The sequence below is a fragment of the Cavia porcellus genome, unplaced genomic scaffold (genome assembly GCF_034190915.1).
Source record: "Cavia porcellus strain 051 isolate PalLab524CR breed Dunkin Hartley unplaced genomic scaffold, mCavPor4.1 scaffold_15, whole genome shotgun sequence".
Classification (NCBI taxonomy): Eukaryota; Metazoa; Chordata; class Mammalia; order Rodentia; family Caviidae; genus Cavia; species Cavia porcellus.
Window position 1 is genome coordinate 10705093 of NW_026947498.1, and position 10831 is coordinate 10715923.

Consider the following 10831-nt stretch of genomic DNA (forward strand, 5'->3'; position numbering starts at 1 on the left):
GGAACAAGCCTAGAACCCCTGGAGGCTGAGGCAGGAGGATTGAAAGCTCGAAGCCAGCCTGAAGAACTTAGTTAAATTCCCTTTCAAACTAAAGCATAAGAAAGCGCTGGGGATGAGTCTCAGTGCAAACACCGTGGCACAGAAGAGCAAGGAGAGAGAGAGGGAGGGGGAGAGGAGGGGAGGGGGAGGGGAGGGGGGAGAGGAGGGAGGGGAGGAGACGAAAGGAAGAGAAAAAGGGAAGAAACACAACAAAAAGAAGAAAACAGGAGACAAACAGAAAACGCCAATCTAAAAATAAAAGCAAAACAAAACTAAGAAACACCGCGTCCCAGCCTGTCAGAAGTGCAGCCCTGGAGGAGCCACCGCTAACAGCCAACCATCCCTGTGGTCCACTCGATCCCACCCACTGTGCCTTTGTTTATTTTTGCATCCTGGTTGACTGCAGGGCCTCGGACAGCACTCTGCCCCCGAGCTCAACCCGGTACTTTCGCTCATTCTTTTCTTCTCGCTGGCCCCCTCCCTCCCTTGCTATTCTTTTTTTTTTTTTTTTTTTTTTTAGGTTTATTTAAGGAGAAAAAGAAAAAAAACAAAAAAAAAAGCAGAAAAAGGGTACAAGTTATACAAAATTTCAGAAAAAAAACAGTAGGAAATCACTAGTTACTGGATTACATATTGTCATCTTAGAAATACTTGTTCAAGTTACAAAATTAAAGCATATAAAGTGGACATTCAAACGGTGAGACTGCAAACAGTTCTGTTCAATGACCCAACAAAACTCAGTAATATGGTTATCTATCTTATACACTTAAATATACTTGCAGTTATATCGTTTAGAGCACTTTCTTTTCCTCTCTTTTGTACAATGACTGTTACACATTTTGGGTTTTATTACTCCCACCGTTCTTATTACTTTTTTGGAAGAGAGTAAAACCAAATGTGACAGAATAGAGGTGGTCAAATCAAAAGGGTGGACATAATAGATAATGTAAAAACATAATACAAGGTGATCAACAATGGTTACCATAATGCCTCCCGCTATCTCAAATAGAATTACCTATATCATCAGTTATAATAAAATTGAACAAAACAGTAAAGAACAAAACCAAAACATGGGAAACATTACAGGTCTTCAAAAGTAGATAATAGTCAACCAGAATGGGCATCATAATGAATCCTACTATCTTCACAGCTGTTGCCTAAACTTTCGAACCTGGTACTATCAAGCAAAACAGAATAGAGAAACATCAGTCAAAACAAGATGGTGAGAGCAATACAGGGCTTCAAATCAAGTTAATAGAAAATCAAAGTGGGTTACTATAATATATCCTGCTATTTTTTATTTTTCCCTTAATTAAAAGGATAAAAATAAAAAATAATAAAATGGAGATTGAGATAAAAGAGGGCATAACAACAAAACAGCGCAGATCAAAACATAACCATTTAAGCAAAATAGTGTTTCACCACAAGATCATCCCGACATAAAAGTAGTTACCATATTGTCTCTTTCCTTGAAATGTTTGAGTATAACTTCGTATACTGTAGCATCAAATATATCAAAACAATGTAAAACCATTCAAGAGAATGACAGTATTACAGGGTATTTAGAATCCACTAAAAGAAAATGAACAATGGTTTCTGTATAATTCCTTGTCTATAAAAGTTTTTGTTTATACTATCACATATAATAAAATCCAATAAGATACAACATGTTAAGACCTATGGAGACAGAAGAACAAAAGCTTGATGGGACTTCAAAACAAGACGATATTAAATCAGCATTACTTATTATGATGTCATTTTCTCCAAAATAGCTGTTCCAATCATCCAAACTTCTTTGCCTCATTTCTGTTGAGCTCTTTTTCTGTCATTAGTTGTCAGTTTGTCTTCTTCATTTTGTTTTCTGCTCCATTCATTGTGGCTTCTCTTGCCACCATTTCTGGAATCTTCGTATTTTCCTTTTTTAGAATATCCTGCTGTATTCTATGTAGAGTTGAATTGGTGGTTGCATATTCCACTAGTTCCTCTTTATCCTGGAATGCAACTTGTTTTTCCATCAATTTCCAGGGATAGTTGTGCAGGATATATCAATCTTGGCTGGAGGTTATTATCTTTCAAAGCTTGAATTATTTCCCCCCACACTCTTCGTGATTTGATGGTTTGTGCCGAGAAGTCTGCTGTAATTCTGATGGGTGTTCCCTTGTAAGTGATCTGTTTCTTGTCTCTGACGGCTTTTAATATTCTGTTCTTATATTGGATTTCTGGTATTTTGATTATTATATGCCTGGGTGTAGCTCTATTTGTGTTGTAGGTGGCTGGGGTCCTGTATGCCTCATACATCTGAGTATCTTTACCTTTTGCTAAATTAGGAAAATTCTCCTGGATTATTTCTGCAAGTAGCTTTTGTAGTTCATTTGTTTGTGTCTCTACCTCTTCTTTTATGTTCTTAATTCTTAAGTTATAGATCCTCTTATCATCTTCTAGTCTTTGTATTATTGCTGTTTGTTTCTTTGTTACTTTTAAAAAGTTTTTCATTTCATGCTCCCATATTACAAATCTTCTCTCCAGTTCAGATAATCTATCCTTAGTTTCTTTCAAGCTGTTATGCCAGTTTTTGATAGAGTTTTTAGTTTCTTGGTAATCTCTTTGAACCCGCTTCACATATTCTATGTTTTTCTCTATTTTCTCCATCAAACAATTCTCCCCCTTTTTTTCTGTTCTTCCATTCCACCATCTGTTTTTTCTTGGGTGGTGCTTAGCATTTCTCTAACTATTCTGCTTATGTCTTGCTTCAGGTCATTAATAACTTCATTCCTGAACTCGTCTATGAGGCTCTGGAGATAGCGCTTTATGTCTATTGGTGCCGTGTCTGCTATTGCCTGTTTCTCAGGATTGGGGGCAGGGGAAGCCTTTCTTGTTACTCCCTCTTCCCATATTCTTTGTTCCTTATATACAAGCGTATATAGGAGGTCCAGCTTCCTTCCCTGTCAGCTACAGTCTGTTTGAATTGTGCCAGCTAGGTGTTCCCGCCCACTGCAGCACACCGGGGAGTTACGGACTGGGCAGCCTATGGGGGGCCCGCGCCCCCCCCCAGGTCAACCTACCGAAGGCTTCACCCCTAGGGTGCACCTCCAGGCGCTGGATCCTGGGTTGTGCTAGCCTACTGGGTCTCAGCCAGCAGCGTCATGTAGGCTAGGCACTGCTCACTAATCCTGCTTGAGAGGGGGATATGTGACTGAAGTCACTATAGCGCCCTGTTCTGGCAAGTCTGCCCGGTCCCAGAAGGTCCTCTGTTGGAGCCTCCTAGATCGTGGAAGAGTCCCAGCTTCCCTCACTCACCGCAGGTCGATCCACAGCTCCCGACCTGTCCAGCTCTCAACTCCATTCACCGATTCCCGTGCTCAGAGCTTTCGCACGTCTCTCTCTCTCTGCTGAGCTGATTCAGACGCTGCAGCGGCGGTGGGGAACCCAAATCTTGGCTTCTAATGGCGCGGGCTCCAGCTTCCACGCTGAGGCTTTATCTGTTCCTGTTATAGCACCAGGATTGCATTCCCAGTTGGTTTCTCTCAGCCCAGTTCGTTCTTGGGTCAGCAGGGTATATCTCCTCTTTCTTAGGATTCCTCACTCCACACCATTCCTGGATTCTAAGCTGGGTCTCTCAGAGAGCCTCCGTAGCTGCTGCTATCTGTCCGCCATGTTCTCCCGAAAGTCTCCCTTGCTATTCTTGTAATTTCCACAGTGCCAGGGATTCAACCCCTGTCTGCACACTGAACTGTAAAGCTTCTTTTTACTGAGGCAGGGTCACCAAGCAGCCCAGGTGGGCTCAAACCTGTGGAGGCAGTGGAAGCTCCCACGTGGCCATGGTGATAGGGGTGCAGAGTGCTGGATAGTCATGGTTGGTTCACTGTGCCAACTTGAGAAGTTTCCAGTTTAACTGAGAGACCCAGCAGGGAGTCAGGTCTTCATAAACACCCTCATCCAGTGCAAGAGGAGGGCACAGAGAGTTTGTGAGGGCTACACCAGCCCTGGAGAGATGGGAGCGGCCTGCATACAATACAAGGAGGGAAAGAGGCTAGCTCTCCCCCTTCTTGCTCTGGCGGCTTTTGCTGGCTGCTTCCTTGAAGTGCTGCCCCTCAGGCATGCCTTGGAGCCAGCTGTATTTGGACTGGAATCCAGAAACTGAGAGCTAACTAAACCTTTCTTTCCTTCGTTTTGGGTGTCAGGTGTTTTGTCACAGCAAAGTAGAGAAAAGTAACCAAGACACAGACTCAGGCCAGCAGGGCCAGGGGGGCTGAGGTCAGTGGAGAGCCACTGGAGCCAGTGGACACTGTGGGAGGCTCAGTGGGTGGGCAGGGACTGCGCTTGGGGAGAGCGGTCGCCTCATCCAGGCCATCGAAGCAAAGTGTGGGTGGGACCCTTGGTGCCTGATAACTGTGTGCCCCATGCTGTGGCTGGGAGGGGGCCACTGCAGGCTGAGGTCACCTTGCTCCAGGCCAGCAAGGCCAGGAACAGCTGCTGCGTGAGGACCAGGCAGAGAAAGTGGCATTACCACTGCTGTCCCCAGCCCTATACACTGACTGTAGGTACTTGGGAAGAGTCTGAGGTGGTCACTGTCATGGTGTCTGCTGGACACTGCTTGCACATCTCGGGATGGTGGAGACTTGCCTGCGCATGGGGGGTGCATAGTCCACCCTGAAGAAGGTGAGGACTCCGGAAGGCAGCCAGGACAGGACAGGAGAAGGACCCAGCCCCAGGGCAGGCAGACCCTGGGGGCACAGTGGGGGGGGGATTGGGGGAACAGGTGGTTGCAAAGGGGTGGAGCAGGTTTCCTGAGGATAGGGGAAGGGGTGGGTGCTGCGAGGCTCAGCGCAAGACAGAGCAGGGAGAACTCAGGATCCCTACCCACGCAGCGCCTGGTGCCAGCTCCCGCAGTGGTTGGGGAGGGGCTCTGGGACCCAGAGGCAGAGGCAGGACAGGCTTCCTCCTGCTGGGTGCCCTCGGGGGTGCAGGCGCAGGGTGAAGCTGCTTCCTCCTCTGGCCCTGAGGCTTTCTAGCCTCAACCTGCTGCAAGCACCCCTGCCCAGCTCAACAGCCACCCCGCCTGCCCCTCTGGCTTCTCTCCACCACTTCCCCTTAGACTTCCTCCACATCCTGGCTTCCAGGGCCTGGCTCTCCCTCTCCTGGCTTTCCCTTCTGAAACCTTCAAGCCGCTGGTGGGGATCAGCCCCCAGGAGCGTGTGGGGAGGGAAGCTCAGTGCATCCCACCTCGGCTGCCAGACACCGACTCTCATCCCTGTCTTCCACAGACCCAACCCAGACCTGACCACAGACTGTCCCTCAGAGAGGAGTTTCCCAAACCCGCCCAGGGCAGGAAGGCGCAGATCTGAGCCAAAGGAAATGGAACAAGGGTAAAAATTAGGCAGTGATTCAGGGGTGGGCGACGGAAAGCTGTAGGAGGAAGAAAACGGAATCACAGTCTGCAAGTTTGACTCAGCAGTGGGCAACGTTTCCAGGGTCAAAATAACAAAAGGATGACACACAGCATGAAGCTGTAACCCAGCTCTCTGCAGCCTGAAGCAGGAGGATCTCAAGTCTCAAGAGTTTGAGACCAGGCTGGGCAACACAGCAACCTCTCAACTCAAAACAAAACAGCTGTGCTGGGGCAGAAGGGGAAGAGGAAGTCACACCCTCATCTGCCCTGCACCCTGACCTTCCCCTCCTCCACCAAGGCCAGGCCAACCTGCACAAGGGCTGCTCAGGCCAGAGAGGCCTGACCTTGGCCCAGGCCCCACTGGCCCCACAGTGAGCCCCTGCTTGTCGATGGAGCAGGTTCCCTCAAGGCTGCTCACCGAGCCGCTCTTCCCTCGCAGTGTGGTTGCCACTGGCGCCACCACCAAGGACCCCTTTGGAGGTGTGAAGAGACTCACAGAGGCTCTAGCTGCACATCCCACGAGGATTTCTGTTCTCACAGCATTTCCAGGCTGCCCTCTGGCTGGCAAGGGGTGGGGAGACTATGTTAGAAGGAGGTTAGCTTGGGTTCTGTCGTGGTTGATGCACTGTGTCACCCTGAGAAGTTTAGAAGTTTAACTGAGACACTCAGCAGGGGGCCAGGGCTCTTTGTAAACACCCTCAGCCTGTGCAGCAGGAGGGCAAGGTTTGGTGAATGCCAAACCAGCCCTGGAGGAGGTGGCCTGTGTGCAATATAAAGGAGGGGAAGAGGCATATTCTGCCACTTTTGCCCTGGCTGCTTTTGCTGGCTGCTGCCTTGAAGTGTTGCCCCAGTGCCACACCACCCTGCCTTGGAGCCAGCTGACTATGGACTGAAGCCTCCACAAACTGTGAACTAAATAAAACTTTCCTTCATTTTGGATATCAAGAACTTTGTCTCAGTGGGGAGAGAAAAGTAACCAAGACAGGTCTGATGTGGGCCGCAAGCCACAGAGACCCCCAGGGCACCTGCTGTCCCCCATCCTGTGGTGTGAGTCCAGAAAAGGACCAGTACACAGCAGGTGCTCAGGAGGTGCAAGCATGTAGACAAGGAAAAGATGGAGGAGACTCAGCTCGCAGGATGCACACCTGGGAGGCTGAGGCAGGAAGACAGCCAGGGTACTTAGCAAGTCCAAGGCCAGCCTGAGCTACGTAGCCAGACTCTGACTCTAAATGAATGAGTGACTGATAAACAGGCAGGTCTCTGAGGACATCAGAAGTTACATGGATGGGATGCCTCAGTTGGAGTTCCAGAGAATCTTCCCATTGAATGTTTGGCTTCTACCTTTTAACTTTTGAGTTTGGAAGAATGGCTCACTTTTTCTGCCTCAGTTTCTCTGCATGTCATGGGTGGGAAGGACAGTGTGACAGCAAATCAGAGGACATGTATGGACTCATGCCCGTGCCCCTGTGACACAGTGACAGATCGGTTCTTGGGGTCAGGTGAGCCACACGGAGGCCCCTAGCAGAGTCATGGTAGCCAGGGGTGAGACGGAGTGGGGGGCGGGGCCCAGGGAGGCTGCCAGGTGGGAGTGTGGGGAGGAGGATGGTTCTGGGTGAGGCTGAGACAGAGTGGGCCGGAGCAAGGGACAGTGACTCTGATGTCTGTGTGACCCCGCCACACGCAAAGCTGTTGGCTCAGGCTGGCACTGGGAAGGTGCCACCAGCCATCGGGAGGAGGAGGAGGATGATGTTTCCAAGTCAGAGGCAAAGGTGGTTGTGCAGACCGGGGAGGAGAGGCCCCTGTCCTGCTGCCACTGTGGGCAGTGGGACCAGAGGGGTTTCAACATTTAGGAAGGTGTGGGAGCGCTGGCCTGTGACTCCAGCATCAAGGAGGCTGAGGCAGGAGAGTCACAGGTTTGAGTCCAATTGGGCAACAGAGTGCCTTATGGAGGTCCTGTCTCAAAATCAGTCAGTCAGTCAGAAACGCAAGGCTGGGTGTAACCCAGGGGAAGGTGCTGACTTTAACTACCACTCAGATAGGGAACAGGGAGGGAGGTGCAGGGGAGAGGGAGAGGTTTCATCTCAAACTCATTCGAAGTTTCTTTTTTTTCCTCTTTTTTGGTACCAGGAATGGAACGCAGGATTTTGGGCTTCCAGGCAGGCACGGTGCCGCCCAGTCACATGCCCAGCCCTGGTTTTCTGTCTTCAGGTTCTGCAGTAGCTGCCGCCCAGCCATCAGAAACCGCCTTGAGCGACCGCCTCTCCCACAGCCCACTTCCTCCCGCGGCCTCAGAGCACACACTGTTCCAAGCTGCATACTCGGTTCCTACCCCGAGTGCTTCCAAAAGTGGGAACCTCCCAGAATCACCTGCCACTAGATGAGCGGGCTGGCACCCCAGGTCATGGCAGGGCTGGGGGAGGCACCCGGAAGACAGAAGGCCCCAGGAAACCTCCCTCACCATAGTGGCTGTCAGTGTGGTGGGCGCCTTGGTCACAGTGGGGTTGGGAAGTGGCCACTCCTGAGGACTCGGTGTCCCTGGAGGGGGGCACTCACCTCAGCTGCACTTCTAGGAGCTACAGGGCATCCTCCAGAGCTGGACCTGGCCGAGCTGTGTGGCGGGCTTCTGCCTGCCTCAACTTCTGAATCTGTAGCCCCAGGATGGGGCCTGCCCCTCCCCTGTGCAGGAGGTAGGAGGCCAGGGCTGGGCAATGCAGAGATCAGCTTTCAAGGTCCTCACCCCCAAGGCTAACAGCTCAAGCCTGACATTCCTCAGACCTACGCACACTGAGGCCCCAAGCTCTGCTCGGAACCGGCAGAGCCAGGCATCAGCCCTTCCTTCAGGGATGGGCTTGGCATCTAAAAGCCCCAGGACAGACCTGCATTTCCACCTGGCCAGAGGGCACATGAGCTTCTGACAGGATAACTGGCCCAGGGCCACGCTGGCCCAGGAGGAGCCCAAGCTGGATGTTTTGGACACTGCAGATGTCATTCCCTGAAGCCTGGGCGCTGGGAGCCTGTTCGCTGGCCTAAGCAGAGTGGGCACGCTGTCCAGCTTTGATACATGGACACCTTTGCCATGGCCTTTCTCCTTTCCTGCTTTGGCTTTTTCATTTTTGTTTCTGGTTTAGAGTTTCTCACAGGGTCTCACTTTGTGGCCCAGGCTGGCCTGGAGCTTACCTGATCTTGGGGCCCAGGCACACCTGATCTTGATGCCTTTTCTGTGTCTTGCCCTGGACATCAAGGCCTTGGGGAGAAGCCTCCTGGGACCCCACCAGCTAATACTGGAAGGGGTGGGGATCACAGCACAGGGTAAGGGGTCTCAGGACTTTGCCCCATGAGCACAAACAGCCCAGGACCTGGGTATGGTGGATCAGGGATGGTGTATCCACGCCCACTGTGACACCATGGCTCCGCCCCCACCCCAGCCCTCTTCACCCACCCTGGGCCTCATGGTAGAGATGGGGAAACTGAGGCTCAGGATGTACAGGCCTTGGCTGAGCTATGGGGATGCAGGCCGAACACGGATCCTGGCCCCAGGGCCTAGACACTGGCCTGAGTGTGTGTGGGCATCTCAAGGCCACAGAGAGGGGATGCTGGGTATGTGGACGGGTATCTGTCCAGGCTAGGCCAGTCACAGCAGCCTCAGGAGGCAGTACAGATCCAGTTCCTGCCAGGGGGTCCATTAGGGCAGCCCCAGCTTCAGAAGCCCAGGAGTGCTGCAGGCCCTGGTTGCACAAGGGGAAAGAGCTCCCCCTAGTGACAGGAGCAGTTAGGGGAAATGCAAAGGCAATCACCTGGCCAAAGTCAGCCTGTGACCTGGCTGGGGCAGCTCAGGACCCAGCCAGGATGGCTCTGGGTCGCAGGGCAGTAACCACTGCTGTCCTGGGCCTTGCACACTTGTGCATTAGTCCTGACAGCTAGGACGCAGATCACTTGCTGGACAGGGCTTCGCTGAGCCAAAGTCCTTGTCCCCAAGCCCTGCAGGAGCTGCTCTGGACTGGGCACTGCTCTTAGTGCCTCCTGGGTCCTGGTACACAGCTGGCGGCTGTTCAGCCACACCCCAAGCACTGATCCCAGCCTGGACAGAGCCCCCACATCCACCACTACACAGCCAGACACCAGCAGGCCTGGACTTGGTAGGTGAGGGGTGATGAAAACGCATGGCCAATGTTTAAACTGTAAAAAACGTTATAGGGAAAAATAACTTGCTGTGAAACCCCTAAGTCCTCCTGCTTGCTTCAGACACACTCATCCTGTCATTCTGGCCACCTGGTGAGGTGCTCTGGAGTCTTCTTTCCTGACTGTGTCTGTGAGGTATGATAGGAATTGCAGCAAATGCTTCCTCTGTGTCTGTCAACTGACCTGTCACCTGCACCCTAAGGGGAGGGAGTTGACTTTGGCTCATGGCTCTGGAAGGCTCAATCTGTATTCACCCCACTAAACCCAGGAACGGTGTGGTGGAAGGGCTGTGCCAGAGAAGGGCAGCTCACAGGGTGAGGAAGAGGGAAGAGGGCAAAGAGACTGGAAGCCAAGAGAGGGATCCACCCTTCCAGGTGACACCCCGGGGACTGGATCCAACCAGAGCACATGAGGCCTCAGGGACCATTGCAGATCCCAACCGTAACTGCAGGTGCCTCCTAACAGACAGGTAAGGCCCAATGAACAGGATGCTGTGTCCTTCTCACCTTGGTCATCGGATCTGGCACCCTGTGACTTGTGGCTCTTCTCCAAAGTTAAACTGATCCAGGAAGGGAAACGTTTTGAATCAACTTAGGACAAGGAGGAAGCCAGGATGGAGGAACTAAAGACACTAGGAAGACACTCAGAGCCTCTGCAGAAAGTAGCAAGCACGATGGGATGAGTGTATGTAGAATAAGGCAGAGGATTTCAAGTTTGGGTATTTTTTGGTACTGGGGATTGAACTCACAACCTCGTGCTTGCCAGGCAGGTGCTGTGCTGCTGAGCTACATCCACAGCCCTAAGTTTTGTAACAATTAAACGTTCTCCCTGTTTTTAGTTCACACCTCATCAGTTGCCAGACATCTGTCCTGAAACCACCTTCAGAAAGCTTCTGTGTGTGTGTGTGTGTGTGTGTGTGTGTGTGTGGCGGGGGGGGGGACTCCATGTTGTTCCAGCCTGGGGACAGAGACCTGGCTCTGACAAGACCAGGACACACCTGTAGTGTCCCCTGTCACCCCTGGAGGGAGCAATGGGAGGGGGCAAATTTCCAATGTGTGTTTCAGGGAAGAAGCCAGCTGCAGGGCAGTGCAGACCCTGTCACCAAGGACAAATAGGTTATCCCAGAGCAGGCAGTGGAGGACAGGCAGCAGGGGCCAGAGATACAGAACAGCAGGCTGCAGAGGCTGCCGCTGAAGGGAAGGAGCTGGGAGTGGGACCGCTCCA